The sequence below is a fragment of the Panthera tigris genome, chromosome A1, assembly GCF_018350195.1.
Source record: "Panthera tigris isolate Pti1 chromosome A1, P.tigris_Pti1_mat1.1, whole genome shotgun sequence".
In the NCBI taxonomy this organism is placed as follows: Eukaryota; Metazoa; Chordata; class Mammalia; order Carnivora; family Felidae; genus Panthera; species Panthera tigris.
Genome location: NC_056660.1, coordinates 112002914 through 112030646, shown reverse-complemented (window position 1 = coordinate 112030646; position 27733 = coordinate 112002914). Strand labels below are relative to the sequence as shown.

Genomic DNA, 27733 nt, shown 5'->3' with positions numbered 1-27733 from the left:
AAATGAAAAATAATGGAATCTTGCCATTTGCAACAATGTAATATGCTAAGTGAAATAAGTCATTCAGAGAAAGACAGATATCTTATGTTCTTACTCGTATGTGGAATTTGAGGAACTTAACAGAAGACCATGGGGGAAGGGAAGAAAAAAAATAGTTACAAACTGAGAGGGAGTCAAACCATGGGAGACTCTTAAGTACAGAGGACAAACTGAGGGTTGATGGGGGGGGTGGAGGGAAAATGGGTGATGGGCATCGAGGAGGCCACTTGTTGGGATGAGCACTGGGTGTTGCACGTAAGTGAAAAATCACGGGGAATCTAGTCCCAAAGCCCAGAACACACTGTACACTCCGTATGTTAGCTAACTTGACACTTAATTATATTTAAAAAAAGAAAGAAAGAGAGAAAATGGCAGGCTCTAGTATGGTTCAAGTGGCCAAGTCTCCATGTGCAGGGAACTTCACCCTAGACCTCAGACTTTGGTCAATGTACCGGTCAGGCCAACAGAGCCAAGTGTTCTCACATTCTGCTTTACTCTTTTTCTGATCTTTGGGAAAGTCTCCTTCTACTGATTTTTCTTTGTCAGCCAACCTGCTCATCACAAGCAAAGGGAAAATAAACTGAATTTTTTAAACTGGAAACACATAAATTAGTTTGACATAAATGTAGCCTTCGCTAGCAGACGGATAGGGAGTGTGTTTGCCTGTGTGGTGATATCACTGACCACTCTGGAGCCAACCGTAAGAATGAATTTCATTGTTTCTAGTACACAAGTAGCACTTACTTGTGGATTTCCAGGAAAATCTTGCAACTGGGAAGGCTCTGAAAAATCACAGAAAATCTTTGCTTTCATGCCTCAAAAGACATATCTGATCTCGGTTGGTGGATTTGCAGTGTCCAGATCTTGTTTCTTATTCCAATTGCAGGAGTTAATTTCGCAGACTGGAACAGAAAGCCCCAGAAAGTATGGAGGAGAGAGAGTGTCCAGGGCCACTCCGGGGAAGCAAAAAAGGCTAGTCTGTCTGCTGGTGACAGGATTTGACCTTCAGTCACAGAGAGAGAGTATGAACAGACAATCCTGCTCTCCCTGCCCTGCTGCTGACTCTGTGCTCTTCTCTGATCTTGGGATCGAAAGGCAGACTGGGACAAGCCACACATTTCATCCACCCTATAGACCCAAAGCCCCAGCTCTGAGGCCACGGGGTCTGTCTGCCCCTTGCAGGTGAAGTGCTCCCACATAATCCCGATTTTGATGTGTGAACAGATATTTCAGAGCATGGCTTCCTGGGGATGTGTGTCCTAGGGACAAGCAGATGGGGTGCTCTTAACCCATTTCCTGGCTAGAATGGGTTCTATGCAGTGCTCCAGGAGGTAAGAAATGAGCAAATATAGGGTGAATACAAAAGATGTAGAAAACTCCTTGTGTTTTGACCATCTGGGAGGGGCAATAGAAGGCAAGAAATCAAGCTTAGGACTAGGAAATCTTCCATCCATGGTCAAGTTTACTAAGTCCTATTCTCAAAGCTCAGTGGATCTTTTCTTACCTCTAGGCCTATGAATACACCGCTCCTGCTGTCTGACTTCTAATTGTCCATTTGATTTTAGTTTAGACAACACTTCCTTCCAGGAAGCCTTCCCTTCCTTGATGCCCCTTACGTGGGCTTGCGCTGGCCCCTCTTTTTCTACTATTTTGGCATCTGTCAGTGTTGCAATTGTCTGGTGACATCTAGACCGCAAGTTTGGTGAAGGCAAGGAAGTGCCTGCCTCATTCCCTCTCCCCGATTCCCAGCATTCATTCATTCACTGATTCATTGATCTGCCAGATCAACGAAAAGAGAGGTCATTGTGAGGCTTTATCACTCAGAGGGGGCATGCTGGAGGAAGTGCACTGTGATGTCTTCTTTGAGGAAATTTGGACAAGAAAGACAAGAGGATGCATAGCTGCCTCACACTACCACCCCCCACAGGGCATTTTATGCCATGGGAATGAAATCTGGGGATCATTAATCAGGTGGAAGGGCGCTTACATTCAGGGAGCTCCTACCACACGCCAAGATGGCTTTCCAGATGCCAACCATGTTAATAATATCTGCCATTCATCCAGAACTGGCTACAGGCCAGGCTACTTCTTGGGCTCTCACATTTGCTCTTTCAGCAACCCTGCTGAGCAGAGATGCTTGTTCCATTTTTTGCAGACGAGGGGCTGACCCTCAGAAAAGTGGGACTGGGCCAAGACTGCATAGTCAGTGAGCCAAATTTTAAAGGCAATAGTTAAAGATCTTTACCATATGTTTAAATAACTGCCAAAGATGCCCAAGTACTGTACTTTGAACATGGACATCACATTGTATTTTTGTGAAAATGTTGGAACTATAGATTGAGTTTGTGAAATTTATAGAAAATGTCAACCCTTACCAGCCATGTGACTGTGGACAGGTTACTTAACCTCTTGTACATCAATATTCTGTATCAACTGGGAATAATAGTACTTAATTATAAGGCCTTTGAGAGGATTAAATCACTGCATTTGTGTAAAGTGTTTAGAATAAGAACTGGTCCATATGGCTAAATAAATGTATGATCTAATTGCAAAGTCAGTCCTCATTGTCAACATTAAGCAAAGTTGACTTACTTCTGGTCGGAAAAGAATGATTTCATCTTTTAAATTCAAATAAGCATATTGCTGCGGGCCCTCCTGAGAATCCCTTACAAGATATGATTCTAGCAGCGATAGAGAAGGCTCTGTGCTCATGAAGCCAAGGGCAACACCGTCAACTATTTCTTGCTTTGATCGCGAGAGCCTGCATTTTCTCGTTGCCCTCTGGTTTGAATCATGGGGACTTTTGCATCCGGCCACAGTGCCCCATCCGTGGTAAGGCCTATGAGAGGGAAATCTTCCCTCTGCCAAGGGTGAGGGAAGAGACTGGGAGGGAAGGCGAGGAGGAGTAGGCGGGTCAGCATGGAGAAGGGTGCCCTCCGGCGGATCTTCTGTGGGACAGCCTAGCTGTGGAAGTTGAGGAAACGGATCCAGCAAAAGCTGCCCATGCTCGCTCAACCCCTGAAATGTCTTCCTCTAGCCCTAGGAGTATGTGTGCTTCAGTTTAGAGTTCCCATTTGTCCCTGAAGGACAGCAACCGCTAGTGAAAAAGGCTGCCCTCCCTCAGCAAGCGCCAGCATCCCAGGGCATACCAGATGGAAGAGGTCAAATGTTTTCTGTTTTTCTTCCCCAGCAAGATTCAACTGAGGCAGGTGCTCTGCGTGGCCGAGTCCTAAGGACCCTCTTGCTACTCCAAGAGTGGCCCGTGGACCAGGATCACTGGCATCACCGCAAGCTTCGAAAACAAGTCCCACCCCACTGAATCAGAATGCAAACGATTCGTTCTTCACCTTGACAGCATCTTAGAATCAGTGACTATGGGCAGCTTTTCACAAATCCTAATGCCCGTGGCTTCACCTCAGACCATTTAAGCCCAAACTCAGGTTCTGTGCTCCCAGCCTCAGTTTTTAAGCTCCCGGCCCCGCTGACAGTCACTGTCACAGACACGCCTGCAACAGCACTGCCAGACTCGGCTCCTCTCCCCTGGGCCACTGCGGCGACCCCCAGCCCTTTCCCTCCCACACCAGACCCTCCACAACCTGGCCCTGATTACCTTTCTCAGACTCTTCTCCAAACTCTCCTCCTTCCCCAGGCATGCCTCCAACTTCCCCATGTGCCCTCTTTTCATCTGTCTTCTACTCTGTTTCTTGTCCAAATCCTGACCATCTTTTGAAGTGCATCCTAAATATGCCTTCTCCACCTGATGCCCCCTGCCTGGTGGTGATCTCCCTGCAATGTTCTATCAGACTTTCACATGGCCCTTCATACTTTCTGCTTTGGATTCACATTGGATGCCCTCTCTCCCCGTCCCACCTGGCCCCCTCAGGCTCAGAGCTGCCATGAGGGCACAGTAAGGTCGGCTCATCCTTGTTCATCCTGGCTCTTGGCTTGGCACTGAGAGCTACTCGTGAAAAGCTGCACCCCTAGGCGGCCGGCAGGCCCAGGACAACTCCACAGCCTGGAAATTTCAGGCAGGGCTGACAGCCCTTCAGCACTGCAGACCATCTCCACCCCCACTGGGGACTATTTGGCATGGCAGTTTGTTTCATTAAATTAAAGCTCTTTTAAAATTACTACTCTAAGGGGAGTGGGCAAAACCCACATTAGGCAAGTTGTTTTGGTCTCTGCAACATAAAAGCTGTCTGGAAAAAAAAAGTTTTCTATCATTTGTAATAATGTTAATACAGAACTTCAAATGCGGGCCCCCTCCCTCCTAAATAATAGCCTTCCTCTTTGGTGGGATAAGATAGGTTCGCTACCACAGCCAGCAGAGATCTGACCGCCAGCTTCAAAGGAAGCACTCTCCAATCTCTCCTTCCAGCTCTCTCTGGCAGCCTGAGCCTGGCCTTGGTTCAAACCCATAATAAATGTTTCTTTAATGCAGAGACTTGCATTAGCATTTAGGCTTGGACTCCTCCTCTGTTTTCCCTTCACGCTATGAAAAGCATTCAGAGATTCAGAGATTTGAACCAGATATTTAATGTCTAGAAACAGGATGACGGGAGGAGGGCTCCACCCACCATCACTGCTCCACGTGCCTCTAAGCAGGGCAGACCTGTGTCTTCCTCCCCAGGGACCCGGGGCCCCAGCTGGTGCTCCTTTAGTGTTGGGAGGTCTTCTTCACCTTCACCTCCTGCCCTTACCAGGCACCCACCCACACCTTTTTTTAAATGGAGGGATAATTTACATATAACCTTGTATTAGTTTTATTTCTCCAACATAATGATTTGATGCATCTCGCAAAAATGATTACCCTAGTAAGTCTAGTCAACATCCATCACCATACATATATATAATTATTTTTTCTTGTGATGAGAACTTTTAAGATCTACTCTCTGAGCAACTTTCAAATTTGCCATTCAGTATTATTAACTATCGTCACCATGTTGTACATTACACCCTCGGGACTTTATGATGGGAAGTTTGTACCTTTCCACCCCCTTCACCCATTTTGTCCCCTGCCCCTGTCCCCTACCACCCAGTCTGGCAACCACCAGCCTGTTCTCTCTTCTTTTGATTCCACGTATAAATGATATCAAACAGTAGTTTGTCTTTCTCTGCCTGCCTTACTTCACTTTGCATACTGTCCTTAAGGGCCATCCATGTTCTCACAAACAGCAACAGTGCCTTCTTTCTTTCTGAATAGTATTCCATCCCGTGTGTGTGTGTGTGTGTGTGTGTGTGTGTGCACCTCCCCTTTCCTTTAGCCACTCATCCATCAGTGGCACCTGGGCTGCTTCCATATCTATCTGTTATATATTCCATATTTATTATAAATAATACCATAATGAACACTGGGGTGTAGACATCTTTTTGATTTGGTGATTTGGTACCCACTTCTTCTACGGCTCCGCCAGCCTATCTATTAGACAGGGTTCTGATATGCATCTGTGTGGGTCACATTTGAAGCTCATTTTTCCTCTGAGATCAGAATTTATACTGACAAGGCTGCAGGTGTATGGCAGGATTTAGTAAAGAGCTGCAAATTTCGGCCTCCATATCTTCTTAGCACCAAACCATAGGCCTCCAGAGAAATTTGAGAAGGTGTTCCTTCCTTAGTCACATCACTTAAGAGGGAGCATATTTAACAGAGATAGAAATCAGTCTGTCTCTCCATACCTCACCTGGACATGTGGTATTAAGGCAGCGCCCCCATGGGGTCCCCAGATTAGACCAGGGCAAATTTATATTACACATTTAGAGGATTTGCTCTAGTGTTAGGCTTGGGACGGATTGCAAAAGCTGCTGGGAGGTGTCCTGAGATCTTTAGGAGCACACAGCCATGCATTTGGCTGAGGGCAAGCACCGCACAGAGGGGGAGGGGTGGGGAAAGGGATCTTTGAAAGCTGCTTCTACGTTGGGACTTCTTGAGGAGTGCAGTCGGCCTCATCCTAACTCAGGAGAAGCTGGCTGGGCTTTTGGGTAAGCGTGCAGATCTCCAGATCACTGTCCTACTCCTGCTCTACTGCAAGGGTCCACTCTCACACAGAAAGTGCAGGCCAGAGGGGAAACAATCGAGCTTTCTGGGCCAAACACCAAGAGACTTGTTTGCACATGCCTGAACATTCATCTCGTCAGAGGTAATAGCACAGTCCTCGAAGATCTAAATTCGCAACTGCTCCTTGTTTCCAAAAAATCCTTACGAAAACGCCACTTCAAAGTCAAACAGCCCCTCAGAGATTTCTATTTCAGCTCCGAAATTTCTGATGAGAACAGCAGTTCCGCTACTTATCGGGAAAAGCATGTATCAGACACTTGTAGTAAGAAGAGGAAATGGCTTACCAAATATCAGCGTAAATTCTCCTGATTCCGTTTAATTACACAATACTCGACTTCCTCTTCCTCCGTGAACATGAACAAGCAATTGTCTGAAATTTTAAATGTACAAAACCAAAGTATTAGTAAATACTAACTAATAAATCCTAAAATTATATATGTGTGCTCTTCATGGGCAAAGACATGGGATTCCGGCTTTCCAGCCCCACCCTGTTCCCCGGAGATTCCAAGAAACTATTTTCCAAGTTCGATTCCTGACTTAACAAAACCACAGGCTGATAGCATTAACTGGTTAGCTTTTCAATCTTTGGCTGCAACCACCCAGGGTAAATTACTCCCTTACTAACATAGGGAGAATAATCATCAAGTAAAAGATCGTCTCTTGTTCTTCACCCATGATTTGTTTCAAATGCATCTATTCAGCCCACATCCAATTATTTTTCACATATGTGAACACTTAGACGTGGGAATACGTCTCTTGTTAGCTGTCATTGTGCACTGCATTTCAAAAGATTTAAAAGATCATCAAATAAAATTTAAAAGATCATCAAATAAAAATATTTAAAAGTTTAGAACAAATCTTCCTGTTGTATTCACAACTACTTTTTATCTCTTATCATAAGGTCAAGCAATAGTTCTGGCTGTTTTCCCAAACAGACATATTTTATGCGAGGCGTGAGTCACAGCAGCCTGGCTTTCCTGATTAGGGACAGCCTCCTGGAGTGAAGAATAAAATGGTTCTTAAGTTATTGGTGATGATGGACTGGGAACTAGACATTTATCCAAGTGAAGAAACACAAAATAGGAAAGTGTTGCCTACCAATTTTAAATAAAAAAGAGCTAATGGTCTTAATATGAATGTGTCGACTGAGAAGTATAGAATCATGGCAGAGCCTAGACACAACAGACATTTGCGAGGAGTTAAATCATGAATGAAATAATTTAAACTCTAGATTAAGATGTGGACATTGTAAGTGTTTCAGGAAAAAAAAAATACTGTTTTTCCTCCATCTGATGTTGTTTTCTGTGTAGTAAATTTTATGATGGTGATCTATTTAACATACGTGGGATGAGACAAAAATGATTGATGTATCGGGTGCCTGGGTGGCTCAGGTGGTTAAGTGTCTGACTTCAGCTCATGTCACGATCTTGAGGTTCATGAGCTCAATCCCTGTGTCAGGCTCCCGTGCTGACAGCTCAGAGCCTGGAGCCTGCTTTGGATTCTGGGTGTCTCTCTCTCTGCTCCTCCCCCACTCATGCTGTCTCTCTCTCAAAAAAAATAAACATTAAAAAAATTTAAAATAAATGATTGATGTATTTATATCTAGAGCCTTTGCCCTTTGATGCCCCCATCTGGGAGAGCTTCTTTTCTGCCAGACCACTTAGTGGGACTTTTGTATTTTCAAACCAAGACATCAGGTCAAGGAAGACAGAACCAGGAAGGAAAGAGGAAGAAGCAGGAGGAAAAGGAGAAAACTGGGAAGTCTTCATTGATCTGACTCAGCACTGTGCAAAAGAAATATAACATGAGCAACATATGCCACTTAAAATTTTCTACTAGCCATACTAAAAAAGCAAAAGGAGGGGCACCTGGGTGGCTCAGTCAGTTGAGGGTCCCACTTCGGCTCAGGTCATGATCTTGTGGTTTGTGAGTTTGAGCCCCACATTGGACTCACTGTTGTCAGCGCAGAGCCCGGTTTGGGTCCTATGTCTCCTTCTCTCTGCCCTCCCCTGCTTGCTCTCTCTCTCTCTCTCTCTCAAAAAAATGTATATATACATATATATACATATATCCCATATATATACATATATATGTACATGTATATATATATATATATTATATACACATATATATGTACATTCATTTAACCCAATATATAAAAACATTATCATTTCAACTTGGAATGAATATAAAAAATCAGTCAGTTATTTTAAATTTCCTTTTTGAATTTAATATCAAGCCTTCAAAATACAGTGTGTTTTTTACACTTAGTGCACATCTCCTTTCAGATCAGCCGCACTTAAAGTGCTTAACAGCCATATGTGGCTAGTGGCCACCATACTCTGGACAGCACAGATCTAGGTAATTAAATACTAAGAGGAAGAGTAGAAATGAAGAAGAAAGGCCACATGGGCTGTGGGGTTAGGTGTTTTGGCAAGGGCAAGAATTTTTTTTTTTTCTTTTTTTTAGAGAGCACAAGCAGGGGAGAGGGGCAGAAGTTGGGGGCGGGAGAGAGAAAGAGAGAGAGAATCTTAAGCAGGCCTGACACTCAGGTGGGGCCCAACAGGGGGCTCAATCCCACGACCCTTGGATCGTGACCTGAGCTGAAATCAGGCGTCAGATGCCCGACTGACTGAGCCACCCAGGTGCCCAGGAAGGGTATGAATTTTGAAGAAATCTGTGCTAGAGAAGCTGTGAACTGTCAGGTAAAAATGTACAGAATTGCTGTGAAGCATGTACTTAGATTCCCTTCAGAATTTTCAAAGAGTAAAGAATAAAAATACTTGAGCCATTTTGAAATTAATTTAGATAGATGGTCTGTGTTTCTTGGAACTGTGCCACTTGGTCCTGGCTTTATAAAGGTTTCCTAGCCAATCATATATGGAAGGGAGGTAAATGAAAAGATGCAGGTGGTTGAGGGCAGAGGTCAGAGCTATATTATCATCTCCACCTGCACAAAGAAGGCCTGTCCCTTATCTGGCATGCGTCACAACCAACCCAGGAGGGCACAAAAATCAATCTGTTGCAAGAGAGAATATCAGTTATAATAGCACATTGTGGTTGTGGAGAAATGGTCTCAAAACCCTCGAGGGAGAGAGGCATGGCCATGTGGTATAGATCCTGACACGTGGTGTAGTGTGGGGTGGTACAGCAGCAGGGGACAGGATAAAGGATGCCTGCCACCAACAGGCCATCCTCGGGGGTTACGGACTAAAAGGGCACCACAATCAGGACATGAACAGGAGAGACTGATGCTCAGGCCTTCACATGCACCTTGAGCCCAAGAGGCATGGTAGCCCAGAACTCTGAACTCATCCTGTGTCAGATGGGAGTAAAAGTCATCCCAAATCAGGGGCGCCTGGATGGCTCAGTGGGTTAAGCATCTGACTTCCGCTCAGGTCACAATCTCCTGGTTCAAGCCCTGTGTTCGGTTCTGTGCTGACAGCTGGGAGCCTGAAGCCTGCTTCATATTCTGTGTCTCCCTCTCTCTCTGCCCCTTCCTCACTTGCACTGGGTCTCTCTCTCTCTCTCTCTCTCTCTCTCAAAAATAAATAAACATTAATTTTTTATTTTTAAGTCATCCCAAATCAGCATGTCAGCATCATTCTGATGGCCATCTTGTGAGATCCAGTGAAAGAAATACCATGCTACCCTGGGAGAGTGAACTACTCATCAGACCATCATCCTGGAACTGGGGCCTGTCCACAGGGCCCCAGGATAACCCCACGGATGTGAGTTCTCAAGTTCCTCCCAGCCTATGATTGACTCTGTAGGTGAAAGAGGGACCTAATGGAAGAAATGAGGACCAGAGCACCTATAAAGGGACTGATGGCTCCAGCTCCAGTAATTTCAAGGAAGTTACTCCAAAGCATGGGGTCCCCTGAGGCATGAGGTCCAGGACAGACACTCCACCTTGCAGGACTGAAGGCATCTGGGAGGAAGCTCTGCTAGAGTAAGAGAAAATAAAGTCAGTGCAAAGAGAGAAACAGAGTGACAGCTGACAGAGACAGTCCTGCTGACACTGAACCATTCAAGTTCAAGCACAGTCACTATCAGTCTTGGCAGCCGACAAACTCCCTTTCTGACTTTAGCTGGTTCGTGTGGTGTCTCTCTCACTTACAGTTTAAAACAGCCCTGGTCAGGGATGCCTGGGGGGCTCCGTCGGTTAAGCATCTGACTCTTGGTTTCAGCTTAGGTCATGATCTCATGTTTCGTGGGCTTGTAGGTTTGAGCCCCCGTCAGGCTCCATGCCTGCTTGGGATTCTGTCTCTCTCCTTTCTCTCTGCCCCTCCCTGGTTCTCTCACTCTCAAAATAAATAAATAAACTAAACACACACACACACACACACACACACACACACAAAACCAAAGAGCCCTGGCCAGGGTGGAGTTGTTCAGTGCTTTCAAGCCCAGAGTTGTGGCTTCCGTCCTCCTGAGAGCCAGTCTCTCTCCTCTACAGGCCCAAACGTGCACCGGAAGGGCTAAGCAAGTGAGGTGGTAGCGAAAGAGCAGCAGAAAGTCACGTCCCTCCCTTAAAAGCAGCATGACAGTGGAAGGGTCATCCCACAGAAGGATGAGACCCTGGTTTGATCACGAGGTCTTCTCAAAATGCCTCCATGAACAGATTTGTGCCACCCTCCCCCACCCAGCTTAGAGCACCTCAGTGGCTTCATGGCACAGGTAGACTAATCCAGGTGATCTGGCCTCGGCCCACCCGCTTCTTTATTCCCACGCCACCCACTCCCCACTTCCACTCTGCGCCCTTTAGCCATCTGGATGACTTCTTCCTGTTTCTCTAGCATGCCACGTTTAGTTCTGCCTCGGGGCCTTTGCACTAGCTGTCTCCTCCATCTGGAAGGCTCTTCCCTCTGTCTCCCTTCTTTTGTCCCCAGAAGTCACTTTAAAGGACACAGGTCTTCCCTGACCCTTATCACTCTCTATTCATTTTCATTCCTTTAACAACTGCTGCCATTTGATTTGTTGGTTGGTTGTTATCTGTCCCCTCATTAAATTCGAACTCCTTGCGGGTAGGAATCTTCCTCGTCCTGTTCACTGCTGTATCCTCAGTATCTAAAAGAATACCTGGCATAGAGTAGATGCTCAGTAAATATTTATCAACTACAGAAACCGAACACACGCAGGCCGTGTGGGTGCCTTCTGGGGAATGCTGTTCTCTCTGCTCTTTAGCGAAGTCTTGAGCTGACCTATTTATTTGGTGTAAGCAGTCGCTGCTGAGCACTGAGCATGCGCTCTGCATGGGCTGCGTCTGAGGTGAGAAGTGGACATGGCGTGCAGACTGATGGAGACACAGCCACACAGACGAATACGGGACAGTCTGGAAAATGCTGTGACCCAGCTGGGGAAGCAGAGAAGGCACGATCTTCTGCTGACCCTCAGGCAGCAAAGTCCGGGGCAGCCACAGAGAAGGATCCTTTGGGATGCGTGCGTTTCCCCCTCTTGCAACATTTCACAGATACTAAAGATAACAACAGTTCTCCCCACTCTCCTCTCTCCTGCAAGTATGGGTGCATGTGAGAGGCACCAGTATGAGCAGTTTGTCTCGGAAGAAGGGGAAACTGCAACACAACTACCAGGGAGCACTTTCGATGATCTCTCTATTGGGTTGCAGATCAACAGCCAGTTAGATTATTTATCCCCCGCACAAGGATTTTGCGTCAACCTGAGCATCTGGTTTTGGTGGTGTCTTATAATCTGCTAAATTAGCTCCCTGCCCTCCTATCCTGGTGGTGGACGGGGGTGGCGGGGTGAGGAGTTCTCACATGAGATACAGTGGAGGGAAGCAGGGCCTCCCGCTCAGGAGGACAGCCAGACAGCAGTGTCCCCACGGGGAGGACAGTCCCTGAGGCCCCAGGTCTTTATCTCACTGACCCAAGGCAGGGCAGGGTTGGGGGAGTCATACCTAAGACCAGCCTCTTCAGACAGCAGTGTGCCAGGCTGCTGTCTCCATGGGTGGTGACTCACCTCTGCCTGCCAGACGCTCACGGAGAATATGGAATTCTGAACACAGGAAGAAACTCTACCTGGAGCAGAGGAGGATCCAGGCCAGGTCCCGAGGTCTCCGCATACCCTGATGTATCAGAAGTTACTCACTCGAGCCTTAGACCTCTTGTCTAAACTTGGCCTAACAAAAGGGTCATGGCTTATTGTCAGAAGGAAGCAACACCCAACTCCTTAGGGCTAAATTATGAATCAATTATAAAAGGGAGAATGGACTTTTCCCTTTTGAAAAGGCTCTGACATCCATTTTCTGCTACACTGAACACATAAATGCACACAGGCGGGATGATTCAAACAGACAAGACCTTTGTAAACTTCATGCTCATATCGTTTACAGGCCATTATGCGTAATGAAATCTAGGAGACAAAGAGACAAGCAAGAGACATGGAGCTGAGCAGCCCTGGAGGTATGCAGGCACTCCCAGCACGGAGGCAGGACTCAGGGAGGGGTCTGTAGTTTCTGCTTCTTTGGCCTTTAGAGGTGATCCCTCAGTCCAAGGGCAGCCCATCCCTCCTTTCTACAGAATTCCCACTGAATCACAACAGCTGAGAAAGATGAAGAATGTTGGAGCGGGAGGCATACTGGAACTCTCTAGACCAATTCCCTCATTTGTAAACAAGGGAAGAGAGTTCCAGAAGGGAGCCCTGCCTTGTCCGAGGTCACACAGCAAGTCCATGCTGGACGCAGGAAGGAGAAGCCAGGGTGCCCGAGTCCCAGCCTGCTGTACTCCCAGGGCACCCATCAAAATACACTGTCTGGGATTGTGGGTTATTTTCCACATGTACCTGTCTTAGCCCCTTAATGAGACTCTAATCTTTGTTGGCTGCTTGCAGCGCTTTATTCTTTGTGAGCCCCGATAGCTCCTTAATCAGAAGCTTCCTTAGAACTCGAGTTTTTAAATGATGCTTGGTTAATAGCTCCCTAACAAGCCCTTCCCAACTTCTCATGAAAATACCTAAGATTGGAAACATTGGAAACAGTAAAAACATCATTCAGTGAGTTAAGATCAATATTCAAATAAATGCCAGGCAATGAACTGGATTAAAAGTGCCATGTCAGGACCTCTCATTCCATGAGCCAAGATCCCTAAAACCAGAACCACAGGGCTGACCTGTCCGAAATAGCAGGACACCATCCAGAGTGCTGCGTCCATGGGCACCCCTCTCTTCATGTCCTGGGAAACGGGGGTGGAGAACAATGAGGCTCCACAGCAGCCCAGGACGGGAGTCTTCACAGATACGACACGACAGTCACAGCCTGCAGATGGCACAGCCCATAGGCAGGCACGCCAGGGCACCGTTCTTTCTACGTTCTCCATGTCTCTGCTGCGTCAGAGAGCTATCCAGCGGGGCAGGAGAAGAAGGATTTCAGTTAACAGATACTCAGTAAATGCTACCTGATGGTCACTCGGAGCAAGACCGGGAAGTTGCACCACAATCTATGACTCAACTCCTGGAAAGGACTTTTGACAGACACCACCCCCAATGACGGGGGCAGCAATAAGCCTAAGCCCCCACGACCTCTCTTATGGAAAGTAATGGATCGAGATAGACTTCTCACTGTGGAGAAAGGCTGGAGGGGGAGAAGCAACAACACGAAAATAACATCTGAGGAAAAAGCACTCAGGTTTGCAATTTAGAGGTTTTTAATGCAATACCAGACAAAAACCTACCTCCCAACCCTGCATTAGGGGTGCAGGAAGCAGAGCTGAGACCATAGAACCATGAACGAGTAACATGGAGGACAAGCATGGAAATAGAAGACAATGCAGAGAAGACAGGCAAAGTGATGGAAATAAAAAGGAAGAGGGGTGCCTGAGTGGCTCAGCTGGTTGAGCGTCCAACTCTTGATTTTGGCTCAGGTCATGATCTCAGAGTTTGAGAGTCTGAGCCCTGAGTAGGGCTCCAGGCAGACAGAATGGGGAGCCTGCTTGAGATTCTCTCTCTCCCTCTCTCTCTCTGCCCCTACTCACTTTGTGCTCTCTCTCAGGAAAGGAAGGAAGGAAAGGAAAGGAAAGGAAAGGAAAGGAAAGGAAAGGAAAGGAAAGGAAAGGAAAGGAAAGGAAAGGAAAGGAAAGGAAAGGAAAGGAAAGGAAAGGAAAGGAAAGGAAAAGAAAGAAAGAAAGAAAGAAAGAAAGAAAGAAAGAAAGAAAGAAAGAAAGAAAAGAAAAGGAGGAAAGAAGGAAGGGAAGAAAGGAAAGGAAAGGAAAGGAAAGGAAAGAAGAGGAGAGGTTGTGTCCTCCTTGACTATCTCACCAAATTCAAGAATTATAGAACGTCTTAAGGAAGAAACTTGTACAACCAGAACCAAAGCAATGATGAAAGAATTAAAGACAACTTTATTTAGTATGCAATTTGAAGGGGCTCATTACATTCTAAGGAAAAATAAACTGAAAGAGGGCTGTGCAGAAAAGAGTTAATAAAGCAGACTGAAGCCGCTGCCCTTAGGAAGCCATGCTGGCTGGTATCTGGGAACTTGGCTGGTAACTAGTTCCCTACACTGACAGAAAACTTCGCCTAACTGGAAAGAGTGGCTCACAGTGCCTGAACTGTTTTTACAAATGCTGGGGTATATGCTGACACCTGCTTTCCTTCTGGGAGTCTGGAATTTTGGTCCACGCTAGCTGGAGGGCCTATATGATCAGATGCCAATAAAAAAGTTGAGAATGGAGTCTCTAATGGGCTTCCCTGGGCAGACACATCACACATATGTTGTTCCGTTTTCCTTGCCAGGGGAAGAGTGAGCTCTCTGTGACCCCTAAGAGAAGGGAGAGAGGAAAAAGAAGCCTATATTCCGCCAGACTTGCTTGTGCCTTTGCCCTTATAAGCTAGCTGCATATTCCTATGACTTTGCTATAATATATCTTAGCCACAAGGATACTTCAGGCCGAGTTCTGGGAGTCATTTTGGTGAATTTCCAAACCTAGTGATGGATGGCCTTCAGGACCCATCACACATGGGCTTCATTTAAAACACATTCTAGCAAAATATTTGAATATTAAGAATAATTTACTTTTACATTATAGGCATCAAGGAAGAAAAAACAACTTCTTATAAAGAACATAAAATATTGATTGGCCTTAGACTTCTTTTACCACTCTCTGTGGAGCAGCCTTCAGAGGGTTCTGGAGGGAAAAAGTGGGGACCCAATCATTTTGCAGTCTTTGGAGCAAGGGCAATAGACATTCCTGGACGCGTAAGCATGCAAAACAGACTTAGGCTGGTGGCTGAGATCATGAACTCCAAGAATGTGAGAATGGGGAGTTGTGGATATGCACTTCTTCTTTTCTGGAGATCCCAAACTCAAAATCCAGTTGGGTTGCTTTGGTGGAGAGTTCTGCCACTTTACCTCATCTCTTCACTTATTTTCCTCAGCTGTTTTTCAGCTTGTGCAGTTTTGCTGAGGCTAAGAAATGGATTTTTTGGTGCTGTATCTCTCACGTCACATCTAGGAAGAATCTTCTGCCATGATTGATGGCCACGGAAACTATCGGGTAGTGTACGTCTATTCTTAATGATTGCTGAAGTTGATGGCTAGGAATAGGCCTCAATTTATGAGACTTACTATACTAAGGATTGTTGTGCTGGGGAGGAAACCGAGCCACATGGGCACTCCAGAGGAAAGAAGGAGGGGATCAGTGAGTGATGTCTGTCTTGGGGAATCCAATGGAACATGGCAGTAAATGTGTCATACATTTGTTATCTCTGATTACATACTCAGGATACTGCGATTTAAAAAAAATTAATAAACCGAAAAATCTTAATTTTGTCCATGAAAGAATAGTTGGTCTCACAGTGTAAGAAAAAAGAGCATTTACATTTCAAGAAGCTAGAGCAAAAGTTTTGGGGAAAAAATTCTCCCATTAAATGACTTGGGTCATTTTGTGTGTATGTGTGTGTGTGTGTGTGTGTGTGTGTGTGTGTGTGTGCGCGCACACACATGCGCGTGCACCTGCATGTTTTAACATATTTGGAAAGTTAATAAACCACTCAAATGCAATGATTATCTGTCATCAAACCCTTCTTAAAACAGTTTTTGATTTGGACCTCGGTTTCCTGGTTAACTATGCTTTCAAAAGCAATTATGTAGTAGATCTCAACTGTATAAAAGTAACCCGTATGACAAACTCATTGCAAACTGACCGAAGTGTTAATCAAAGTTACCTCTGGAGGGTGGACTTCCGAAGGATTTTTAATTTTCTTCTCATCTTTATCCTGGGTAATTCTCTGTGTTTCTGCTTGCCATGAAACCCATTCTCCACGTCTCTCGACCTCGGTCTGTGAACTTGGATCTGTAACCTCTATAGGACACAGTACCCAGGCTCTCTGCTCTGGCTTCTGGTTGGGTTTTGCCAATGAGCGTGTCTGGAATAGATTAAAGGAAGGAAAAAAAGAGAGGCCAAGGAAATGTAACATTGGAGTAACACTGGCATTCAGTGGTATTTCTCAACAGTATAGTGGATCACTCATGTACATATTTTACTGCTCCTTCCTGTCTTTTGGATACCTTTCCCCATGTATATAAGTAAATGAGGCCATCTATAAAGGTTTTGCAAGTTGGAATCTACCCCATACTTGTTGACCTATAAAATTTCTATTCCTTTCCATGGAGAAGAAATTGAGAAGGCATGGAGGCACCTGGATTGGGGACTTGAGGCTGGGATCAGGATGGCACTCCTTGCTTCTGAGCTCTGTGGCAGAATATAGATGATATCTTAACTCTGAACATGTAGAAACTGGGTGCAGTTCTATGTTAAAAAGTGCTTCAAGTCATAAAATGTTAGCTTTATAATGATTATGAAGAAAATTAAGCAACACTTTCTGATATTTAAAGAAAATACATATGAATTCCATTCATAAGGTAAGAAATGGTGATATCTTCCTTAGAAGTTTGACAAATCACACCAAAAAATAAACACATAAACATTTCTTTCTCCTGTAGTTGTGTGATAAGATAAAACAACATAACTGTGTCAGTCTACATCTCCGTTTCAGGATCGATGTGTTACTGGGTTGTGTTTTCCTGGGTAATTAGCTGGTACGGTTTCATTTCACTCTCTTCTATCACTGAGTCACCCACTCTGACATCTCAGTGCTTTAGTTCATGTTGTAGCAAGTTTAATTTTAAGCAACAGGATAAAATCCACATTCAACATGAATGTTTATGTCATATTGCTGAGGAGACAGAAGGAAGTTAAAAAAAAAAAAAGTAAAGGAAGCAGGCACAAAGAAAAAGATCAATAAATCAGCTGCATAACATTTTCAAGCCTCTAACGAAAATGCAAAAACATCCTAAGGTAAACCGAATTGAATTTTATCTTAGGATAAAACTGACTAAAAGCAAGACAAACTGAGATACCTATCTGCAATCCAGAAAGCAGAGGATTAATATCCTTAATCTAATAAGTTTCTGCAAGTCAATCTAAAAATAAATCACACACACAGTAGAAAACTAGGTAAGGAGCATAAGCAGTAAATTTACAAAAGAATAAATTAAAATTGACAATGAATAAATAAGAAAGTTCATTGCTTGATCACTAAAAAAATAAGTTAAAAGTTTAAAAGTTAGATATAAATTTTTTAAAATGCTGGGGTGCCTGGGTGGCTCTTGGTTTTAGCTCAGGTTATGATCTCGTGGTTCATGAGTTTCAGCCCTGCGTTGGGCTCCATGCTGACAGCAGAGAGCCTGCCTAGGATTTCTCTCTCCCTCTTTCTCTGCCCCTTCCTGGCTTGCTTTTCTCTCCTCTCTCAAAAATTAATTAACTAATTAATTAATTAATTAAACAAACAAACATTAAAAAAATAATAAAATAAAAATGCTTGCCAGTTTGATAGAAGATTATAATACTGAATGTTGCAGGTATGATTTTTCTTAAAGGTGATTTGCCAGTCTTTCAAAACTCTTTCATGTGTGTGTGTGTCCATTCACACAGAATTCCACTACCATCAGATCACGGGAGATGGGCTTAAAAAATCTGTACTGACTGATCATCTCAGGATCACAATGGCAAAATCTGTAACAATCCAAAACCAGGGAAGTGGCTACAAAGGTTAAGATAAGTCTGTGCAGTGGGATATAGGCAACTGTAAAACCCATGTGTAGAGGGCTATCAAAAGAATGAGAAATTAGTCCCAATTTGTTGTTCAGTGAAAAACTGGACACACATTAGTCTGTATCCCACACAGGTGTGTATCGTGAGGTGGTTTGGAGCTGTGGAATCTGCAGAGCCCAGCCTGCTACTGAATCCTGGCCCCACCATCGCCTTGGGAAGTCCTGGGCAGATTTCCTGTCCCTTCTAAACTGCAACGCCTTCATTTGTAAAAATGGTGGTAATAAAAGTGTTGACGTAACAGGGCTGTACTATATGCAGCCTGAGAGCATCCAGGCAAAGTACTTAGAATGATGCCTAAATCAGAAGTGTATAATTAGGTCATTAATGTCTTTAAAAACAATGCTGAAAAACATTCACGGAAAATAGACTGGCAGAACACATACTGACCCTTGGTAGTGGGACTGTCACGAGTTTTCGCTTCTTTTTACTCTTCTGGGTTTTGTGCATCAAATGCAGATTACATTTATAATGTTAAAACACACATACAATAAATACTGCTTTTTCAAGAGGTTACCAGGAGTCTTGAGGAAACAGCTGAAAGCCATCTTTCTAGGAAGAAAAGAAAGAAGAAATGGTCAGATGAGGGGGAACCACCCCCACACTCTAGGAAAGCAGATCCCAGCCTCTGGGGCCACTCCCCAGCCTGCCAGGCAGCAGGCCCGGGGTCACCGCTGCGGCCGCTCTGGGGGCAGGCTGCACACTGGCCCATTGTGTTCCATGGCGGCACCGCGGTCAATGAGAAGCAGATGGCCCAGACGCCCTCGCACGCTGTGCTTCCCCTCCTCACACACCTCCGATGCGGCCGGCTTTGAGCCCCCGGCAAGGCAATCTGCTTTTCATTTTATAGGCAGAGAAAAGCTGCAGAGGAAGGAGGGCGGGAGGCCATAGTTTTGAAAGTGTCAGGGGAGTTGATGTAACAATGATTCAATTCTCTCCTATTCTGAAAGGCAAGGCCGTGCAACCTCCCTGGGTGCCTGCCTTGGCTGAGCTGTAAACTCAAAGCCCATCTTGCACTGCCTCAGGCGGAAGCAAGTCGACCCCTGAACCCATGGTCTGGACCCCGCGGCTCTAGGCTTTTAGGACCAGCAAGGGAAGAATTCAAACTGGGGCTTCTTCAGTTTGCATTGTGTACAGGAGCTAGGAAGGAAGGTGGAGGGGCCGGTGGGTAGCAGGCCTTGCACCCTGCAGTGAAGGGAATCATTATAAGCACTGGCAACAAACAGGTAGCCATCCTGCACGTGGGGCTCTTCCTTCCCCTTGCCTTGAGGCACCATGCTTTCCTGGGTGGGGCATGGGCTCTGGAACCAGCTGTCCTGTCCAGGATTTCATCCCAGCTCTCTGCTTACTTGCTGCGTTACGTTAGGCCAGCTACCTAAACGCCATGAGCCTCGATTTCCTCATCAGACAGATGGGCATGAGACTTCTGTTACCACATAGGAAATATCATGCAGGAGATAATCCATAGCAGGTGTCTACAGAGTAATTGGCACACAATAAGTGTTTGTTAATGACTGGCTATCATTGTTATAATTGCCAGATTCTCGCTGTTTTATTTCCCTCCTCTTTACACCACAGCATAACTGACACCACGGCATGCTCTTGTGCCTTATTTCTTCCCATAGCAGCAACTATTTTCAGTCTTTCCTTGAGGCTGGTCCCTGCCTATGTGCCCCACATGGATCTCCACCTGCAGTCACCAATGATTTATGCTGTCTTTGGGAGGAGTCCGGATTGTTGTATATGATCACTGTGTGACAGTCCAATAAGGCCCTGTGTTTCCCCCCATCAGGCAGTTGTGTAGCAGGGACAACAGTCTTGAGAGCCAGATGGAGGTTTGTAAATAGTCCCAGTAGAGAGGCATCCCCTGAAGCCCTCAGATATGAGGGAGCAGGAGAAGAAAGCCCTTAGTGGAGGGTTGCAAAGGCAGGTCTACGAAGAAAAGGGGGAAACAGTCCTCAGAGGAAGGGAAGCAAACAAGGAGCATTGGACAAGACGTCAGAGAAGGGACAGACCTTCAAAATGCTCAGGAAAGAGAAACAGTTCAGTGGCAGAAAAGAGAGATCTAAGAGAGAGACATAGTCAACACGCAAGTCTGTAAACACAAGAATCATAAAGTCGTCAACATGATGGACAAATTACAGGTGTAGGAAAAGAAAAGAGCCAGGGTCTGTGTTGACTGCACGGTAATTGAGATTTTCAGAAAGTGGGGACAGGGAAACTGCATCAAGCACATCCAAATCAGGAGAGGGTGCACCTGCCTGGCTGCTTTCCCCAAATGTGCTAATTACACATATTTGTTCTCAAACAAAAATAGCTTATTTGTCATAATGGCCAAGGTCCCAGGGTGTGAGAAAGCATCTTCTCAGTGAGCAGGTGGGTAGTCCTGCTTGAATGACAGAAAGAAAATACAAGATGACATAGCAACACCATCACTTTTCATGAAGGTTTTTGGATTGGGTCCTACAGCTATATCTCACAGAAGAAAATGGATCAGGCTAAGGTGAGAAGTTCCATAGACAACAACCTAAATGTCCATCAATAGATGAATGGATAAGGAAAATGTGCTATAGTCAGATACAATGGAACATTATTCAGCCATAAAAAAACAGTGAAATCTTGCCATCTGCAACATGGATAAAACTTGAGGGCAATACACTAAGTGAAATAAGACAGAGAAAGGCAAATACTGTATGATTGCTCTTACACGTGGAATCTTAACAGAAACAAAAAACAAAACCAAGTTCATAGATACACAAAATAGACTCGTGGTTGCCAGAGACAGGGGGCCTACGGGGTAAACAAAATGGGTGAAGCACATTAAAAGCCATAAACTCCCGGGGCTCCTGAGTGGCTCACTCAGTTAAGCCTCTGACTTCAGCTCAGGTCATGATCTCGCAGTTCATGGGTTCAAGCCCCGTGTCAAGCTCTATGCTGACAGCTCAGAGCCTGGAACCTGCTTTGGATTCTGTCTCCCTCTCTTCTGCCCCTCCCCTGTTCATACTCTGTCTCTCTCTCAAAAATAAATAAACATTTAAAAAATCTATAAACTCCCAGTTATAAAATAAATAAGTCATGGGGATGTCATATACAGCATGCCAACTACAGTTAATAATACCACACTGCATATTTGAAAGTTGCTAAGAGAATAGATCTTAAAATTTCTCATCACGAGAAAAAAATTGATAACCATGTATGGTGACACATGTGGTCATAAAATTATGCAAGTATTGAATCATTATGTTGTAATGAAACTAATATTGTGGGTTAATTAGGCTTCAATTAAAAGAGAGAGAAGGTGGCAGCAAGATTAACATTGATACTGTCCTTTGTATCAGCCAGGGATAGGCTAGGTTATGCTGCAGTAACAAACAACCCCAAATCTCAGGATCTTTAAACAACAAAGGTTTATTTTTTGTTTATGCCACAGTCCAAGGTGGGTTGGCTGGGGCTTTGCTATCCTCACCTAGGGACCCAGGCTAAAGGAGCAGCCACTGTCTCAAATCCTATTAGTCACTGTGGCAGAGGAAAAAAGAGCGACACAAAACACACACACTGGCTCTGAAAACTCCCACTCAGAATTATAGACGTCGCACCTGCTCACATTCCATTGGCCAAAGTAAGCAGTCCTACCATGTGCTGCTCAGAAGGAGAGGAAAGGGTGTATGTGTGGACAGCCCTAACAACTACACCAACCACCCATTCCACAACGTACCCACCTGTTGTCACTTGGCTGTCCTCTCCCTCAGCACACACCCTTCTCAATGACAGTCAGCCATCTTTGCCCAGCAGGTCACCACAATCTTTCAGTCACATTTTGGAGGAGAGGATTGGTAACAGAGCTTCCACCTTGAGTCCATAATCATAAAGGAAGGGAAAACACAGAGCAGAACCTCTGAGAGGACCTAGCCGACAACTCCTCGCTTATAGGTGGAGGAAACGGGGAGTCAAAAGAGAAACCAAACCACGTGTGGTAGGCAGAATTCGAAGATGGCTCCCAGCCACCCACTCCTTGGTGTACATCCTGCCTGATCTCCTCCCCTTCAGCATGAGTGGGATCTATAAATATGATATCAGTCCAATGATTACATTACTTTACACGGCAAAAAGGGGTTCTACAGATGTAATTAAGATCACTGGAGTCAACTGAAAGGGAGGTTATCCTGGGTGAAGCTGACTTAATCTGGAGTGCCCTTAAAAGAGACAAAGTGACAGCAGGCTCTCTCCTGTTGGTCTGGAAGAAAGCAAACAGCCATGTTGTGAATTACCTATGGAGGGGGCCACCTGGCTGGAATCTGAGGGCAGCCCCTAGATCAGCAAGGAAGTGGGGACCTCAACCCTACAAGTGCAGGACTCGAACTGTGTCAACACGCTGAATAAACTTGGAAGAGGATCCTGAGCTCCAAATGAGAACACAGCCTCAGCCAACACCTTGATTTTAGCCTGATGAGACCATGAGCTGAGAACTCTACTTAACCTATGTCCCAACTACTGACTCAGAAAACCGTGCAATTAAAACAAAACAAAACAAAACGTGTTGTTTCAGCCACTGATTTTGAAGTAATTGTTATGCACCAACAGAAAACTAATACACCATGACAGAGGTATGTTGTGCGACTTCCCGCCCCCATTGTGTCTCGGCCGCACTCTATGACCAGGCATGTTTTGCAGCTGGGGAGGCCACCCTTGAAGCTGGCAAGAAAATGAGCTCAAATGAACACCTACTGTTTGTTATCTCTATTCTTGCACTCTTTGCTCCATTCAAGCTAATCTGCCCACGAATGATGGGAATCTTTCAAAAATACAGCTTTTGCCCTTCCCTGCTCAAAACCTACAGCACCTCCATTCTTTTTGCTTGGGACATCAATTCTGAGCTTCTAATCCCAGTGTTCAAGGCCTTCCAGCCCTTTTCTCTCCCTCTCACTGAACACAACTTCTCTATTCCAGGTCTGATGGAATCCGCATGGCCCTTCCCGCCTGCCAGGATTGCTCCCTCCTGTGTTCCACTCCTGTCTACTCCCAGGAGCACTTCCCCTGCCCCTTGCTCCTTAGTCCCCATTCACTTGATGGAGCTTTAACACACCACCACCCCAGATAAAGTAACAGTGACTCCCTCCCACTGTACTCCCTCACTCTCTGACTGTTCTATCACACCTGGTACAACTGTTAAGCATCCCTGCAGTTGGTTACAACCAATAATACACCTCCACGAATATCGCATCATTTAAACCTCTTCCTGCCAAGATTTCAAGCTCTCTAAGGGCAACAGCCATGGTTACTCCAGGTGCTACATCCAGAATCAGAAAAGGCATTTGTAGTCATAATACCCCCTACACTGGACACACAGGTAAAGAGATGAACCAATCGTGCGATTTCCATACAATGGAATACTGCTCAGCTAAAGCAAGGATAAGTTACTAATAACATGCTATCATATGGATGAATCTCAAAGACATTATGCTGACCAGAAGACAGGAAAATAAACATACTGTATGATTTATGTGTATAAAAATCTAGAAAACGCAAAACTAATCTGTACTGACAGAAAGTAGATATGTAGCTGCCTGGGGCTAGGGGTCAGGGGGATGACTGCCAAGGGGCACAAAGAACCATGTGGGGTGATGGAAATGTTCTGTATTTTGATTGTGGTGCTGGCTACAGGGAAGTATACATTTATCAAAAGTCATCCAATTGTATTTTTAAAATGGATGCATTTTGGGGGGCGCCTGGGTGACTCAGTTGGTTGAGCCTCTGACTTCGGCTTTGGTCATGATCTCATGGTTTGTGAATTTGAGCCCCGCATCAGTCTCACTGCTGTCAGCGCAGAGCCTGCCTCGGATCCTCTGTCCTCCTCTCTCTCTGTCCCTCTCGTGCTCACGCTATCTCAAAAATCAATAAAACATTTAAAAGATAAATAAAATGGATGCATTTTATGATACGTAAGTCATGCCTCAAGACTGACTTAAAAAGAAAAAATCTTTGTATATTCGTAATCAACTAAGACTTTGTTGGCAACGTCATAGGCCATACCGTTCTGAAATGGAGATGTGCACGTGATTTGTAAAGGGTGAGCCCGGGAAAATGCCTGGGACTCATGTTGGAGGCAGCCAGCCCCTAGAACGCTGATAACGCCGTCTCTCCCAGACAGATGAGCTCCTAGGCTGAGACCAAAATGTGGCTTATAAGGTGAACTAACCGACTTAAAACAGTGTCCGCTCAGCAACAAAAGCCCAGAAAAAGGAGAGAGAGGAAAACAGAGAGGGGCCAGGTGTTCTGAAAGAGAAGCCTGGATTTGGAGGTTCAAAGATGGTCTGGCCACCCCCAAGCTTACCCCATGCCATGCAGCAGGTAAGCCATGCAGAGGTCTCACCATGGCTCAGAGGGAAGAGCTTTCAGGACATACCATGTTGCTCTGAATCCACACGTCCCGGCCACCAGCCTGATTACAGTCTGAACAGGGGGCATGGGGTTTCCCACCAATGAAAGGCATCCTCACCAGGATCAAGGGTCAGAGGGCCATTGCCCAGGTCCTGCTGCCTGGTGCGGCCTGTGGCTAGCCAGCCACTACCCCACTTCCCACTGTCACTCAGGATACTGCCCACGAGATGAGGTTCAGCAAAGGCATTGGCTGGAAAGCAAGGAGACGGCAGCAGGATTCTAGACATGGAGAGAACCAGGTAAAAAGAAAACATCCCCATCTTTGGAAGCAAAGAGCTCACACCTGAGCAACTAGCACCCCTAACTGTAAAGAGGCAGAAACCAAGTCCTGGGGTTAAAACAGAGAGCGCTTACACATGGGCTGGTGGCTTGTGAGAAGTGGAGAGTCTCAGGAGGTCGTGGGCACTGGGAAGAGGAAGAAGGCCGTGAGCTGAGCAGTGGTTAGTGGCAGCAGCGGAGACTAAAAGAGGAAGAGTGGGTGATGATGAGGAAAGCGGCTTTAGGGTCTAGTAGGATCACAGGGCCTGTTTATACAAATGGCTATCAGATGGCCCCTCTACCTGACCAAACTCCAAATGCTCCTCTTCTCCCCCTGAACACAATCAACAGCACCACCTTGTATCAGGGCCCCCAACCCCCCACTCATCGGCGTGGCCCTGACCCACTTAACCCAGCAGTCTGGACTCTGCCCACCCCTCCCTGGGGAGACTGCTAGAATCACCTCCGGCCACCCCACTTGCTGAATTGCGCCAATAGGTGCTTAGTCACAGACAAGAGAACCAACACATATTAAGTATTTCTTATCCTAGACATTTTAATTACAATTCTCATAACAACCCTGGGAGGAAGGAAGTCCTAGGTCCACTTTGCTGACGAAGAACCTGGGGCCCAGAGGGTTTGACTAATTTGCCCAAATCTAAACAGCTGGTGAGGGCCCCCTGCCATGATTCAAACCTCTTCCCTCTCCTCTCTCCTGATCTAAGGCAGGCGCAAACACAATTCCATTCAATGCATTTCCCTGGTTGAAATCCTTCAGTGACTCCCCATTGCCTACAGCTGGTGTTTCTAAAAGTATTTTCCGTGGTTATAGACTATTTTCTCCAAAACCCATTTACACAGAACACTAACCTATCACACAGATGGGAGCAGGTGTGAGGGGGGTGAGGCCCGCATGCCCGGTCTGCTTTCCCAGTGACCTCTCCGCTCCAAGCCTCAATCTCCTGTCAGTCTGTTAAAGACGAAACTCTTTGATTGGACCCCTGGCCTCTTCCTGAACTTCCTATTTTAATGAATGGTCAGACCATCCATGCAGGAACCTGAGTGCCACTCTTCTTTCCGTCTTCTCATTCCCTCACCTTCCATACGTGATCAGAAAGTCCACTTGGTTGGCCTTCCACATCTCCCTTGAACTAGCTTCCTGCTCTTCATTCACAGCGCAAACACCCCATCACCCAAGCCCGAGCTATTACCGTCTCTCACCCGGAACAGTGGCACAGCCTCCCCACCCCTACCTGTGTACCCTGAGGGTGTAGTCTACTCCCCACACAGCAGCCAAAGTAAGTTAACACAAAATTCCCAGCCAAAGAAGAGGGCCACTCTGACACAGGAACTTGCAGACCTTTGAGTGGCATTGCCCTTCCCCTCAATCAAATGTGGCCATACATTTCTCCTTATTTTTATTTAAAATACTTATGAGGTGCCTGGGTGGCTCAGTCGGTTAAGCATCTGACTTGGGCTCAGGTCATGATCTCACAGTTCGTGAGTTTTGAGCCCCGCATTGGGTTCTGTGCTGACAGTTCAGAGCCTGGAGCCTGCTTCCGATTCTGTGTCTCCCTCTCTCTCTGCCCCTCCCCTACTCACGCTCTGTCTCTCAAAAATGAATAAACATTTTTTAAAAAATTTAAAAATATACTTTTACGACTTTGAGCAGAGACTATCAACCAAAAAAGTAAGCTGAGAGCCAAAAGGGTAGGGTGCTGGTTACTTGATTTGTGGTGTGACCACTGAGTTCCATCAGACATAGAACAGAGTTAATGGAATCTGTTCCTTCTCTCTTGCCTGCAGTTTTCACAGAAATAAATTATGTAAAATATTCAGAATTACAAGGAACATATATATCTACAGCACTCTTGTGATTCAATGATGTGAGATAATAAACGTGGTTGACAATATGAGGTTCTAAGATTTAAAACAAGTTTGATGATGTAATTAAGTACCTATCTTTCCCCTTTTACTCATGTTTAGAATGAGATCCCTCTCGGACTCTATCTGTGTTTATACATGGAGTTGGCCACAAATCATATAAATCATGTGAAGATTTGGAGATGTTACTGGGTAGCTGGAATTCTGTTAGGACTACATTTTAATGGAAAAATGACACGGAGCAGACTTCCTACATGCTTCAGAGATAGAGTAATATAGCTACTTGAATATTTATATTCCAGATAGGCTGATTTGTAATCAACGAACCTGATTGCTTACTGTCTGCTCTTGGATGAGTCAGACAGCCGAGGGGGTAGGCATTTCTGGGCAGGAGGGGAGTGAGCCACTGGGGAGAAAGTTTCCAGTATCTTCTCTGTCGGGGTGGTCTTGTGCCCTTTCTCCTTTTGCCGGCTGACAGAGTGCATCTCCCATGGGCTTTCAGCCTCAGAAACTTTTGCTTGCAAGGAGGTGGTAAATGTGAGCTAAACCTGAAACCCCACCAATGACAGAAAAGAGATCTGTGGCTGTGTACATTTCAAAGGTTTTTGAAATCATCTGTTTTGTTGGTGTTGACTTCTTAGAGCCTGTTTCATCTGAAGTCTTTGTTTTGGACAATTTTCTAGAAATGATTTTCTAGGGAGGCAGAATGTCCTTCTGAAGATGCCTATGCTTCTGAGACAAAGTAGGTGACGTTCTGCTTCATGTAGACTCTGGCTCCCGTGTTTTTATCTTTCCCTTTCAAGTTACCAAGTGGAGCAAGCATCACAGAACCATCGTCCAGATAGTCTCCTTCTTCTTCTCTGCCTTCCCCGCCTCCTCCTCCTCCTCTTCTCCACCTTCCCGTCTTCCTCCTCCTCCTTGTCTTCCTCCT

The 27733-nt window shown here is 45.5% G+C and overlaps 1 long non-coding RNA gene across 3 annotated transcripts in view; it reads right to left on the bottom strand.

Annotated features, from left to right (window-relative positions):
- Nucleotides 1-25130, bottom strand: part of LOC107179230 — a 33785-nt gene extending 8655 nt beyond the window's left edge. For 2 of the 3 annotated variants that reach the window (XR_006216955.1, XR_001509804.2), the window contains exons 1-5: nt 25015-25128; nt 18613-18774; nt 16277-16477; nt 13225-13451; nt 6379-6464 (exon numbers count right to left, since the gene is read on the bottom strand). This is a non-coding gene — a long non-coding RNA (uncharacterized LOC107179230). Of the gene's footprint in view, nt 1-6378; nt 6465-13224; nt 13452-16276; nt 16478-18612; nt 18775-25014 lie in introns of all 3 variants that reach the window. The other variant, XR_006216956.1, reaches the window with a different exon arrangement.
- Nucleotides 25131-27733: the final 2603 nt, after the last annotated feature.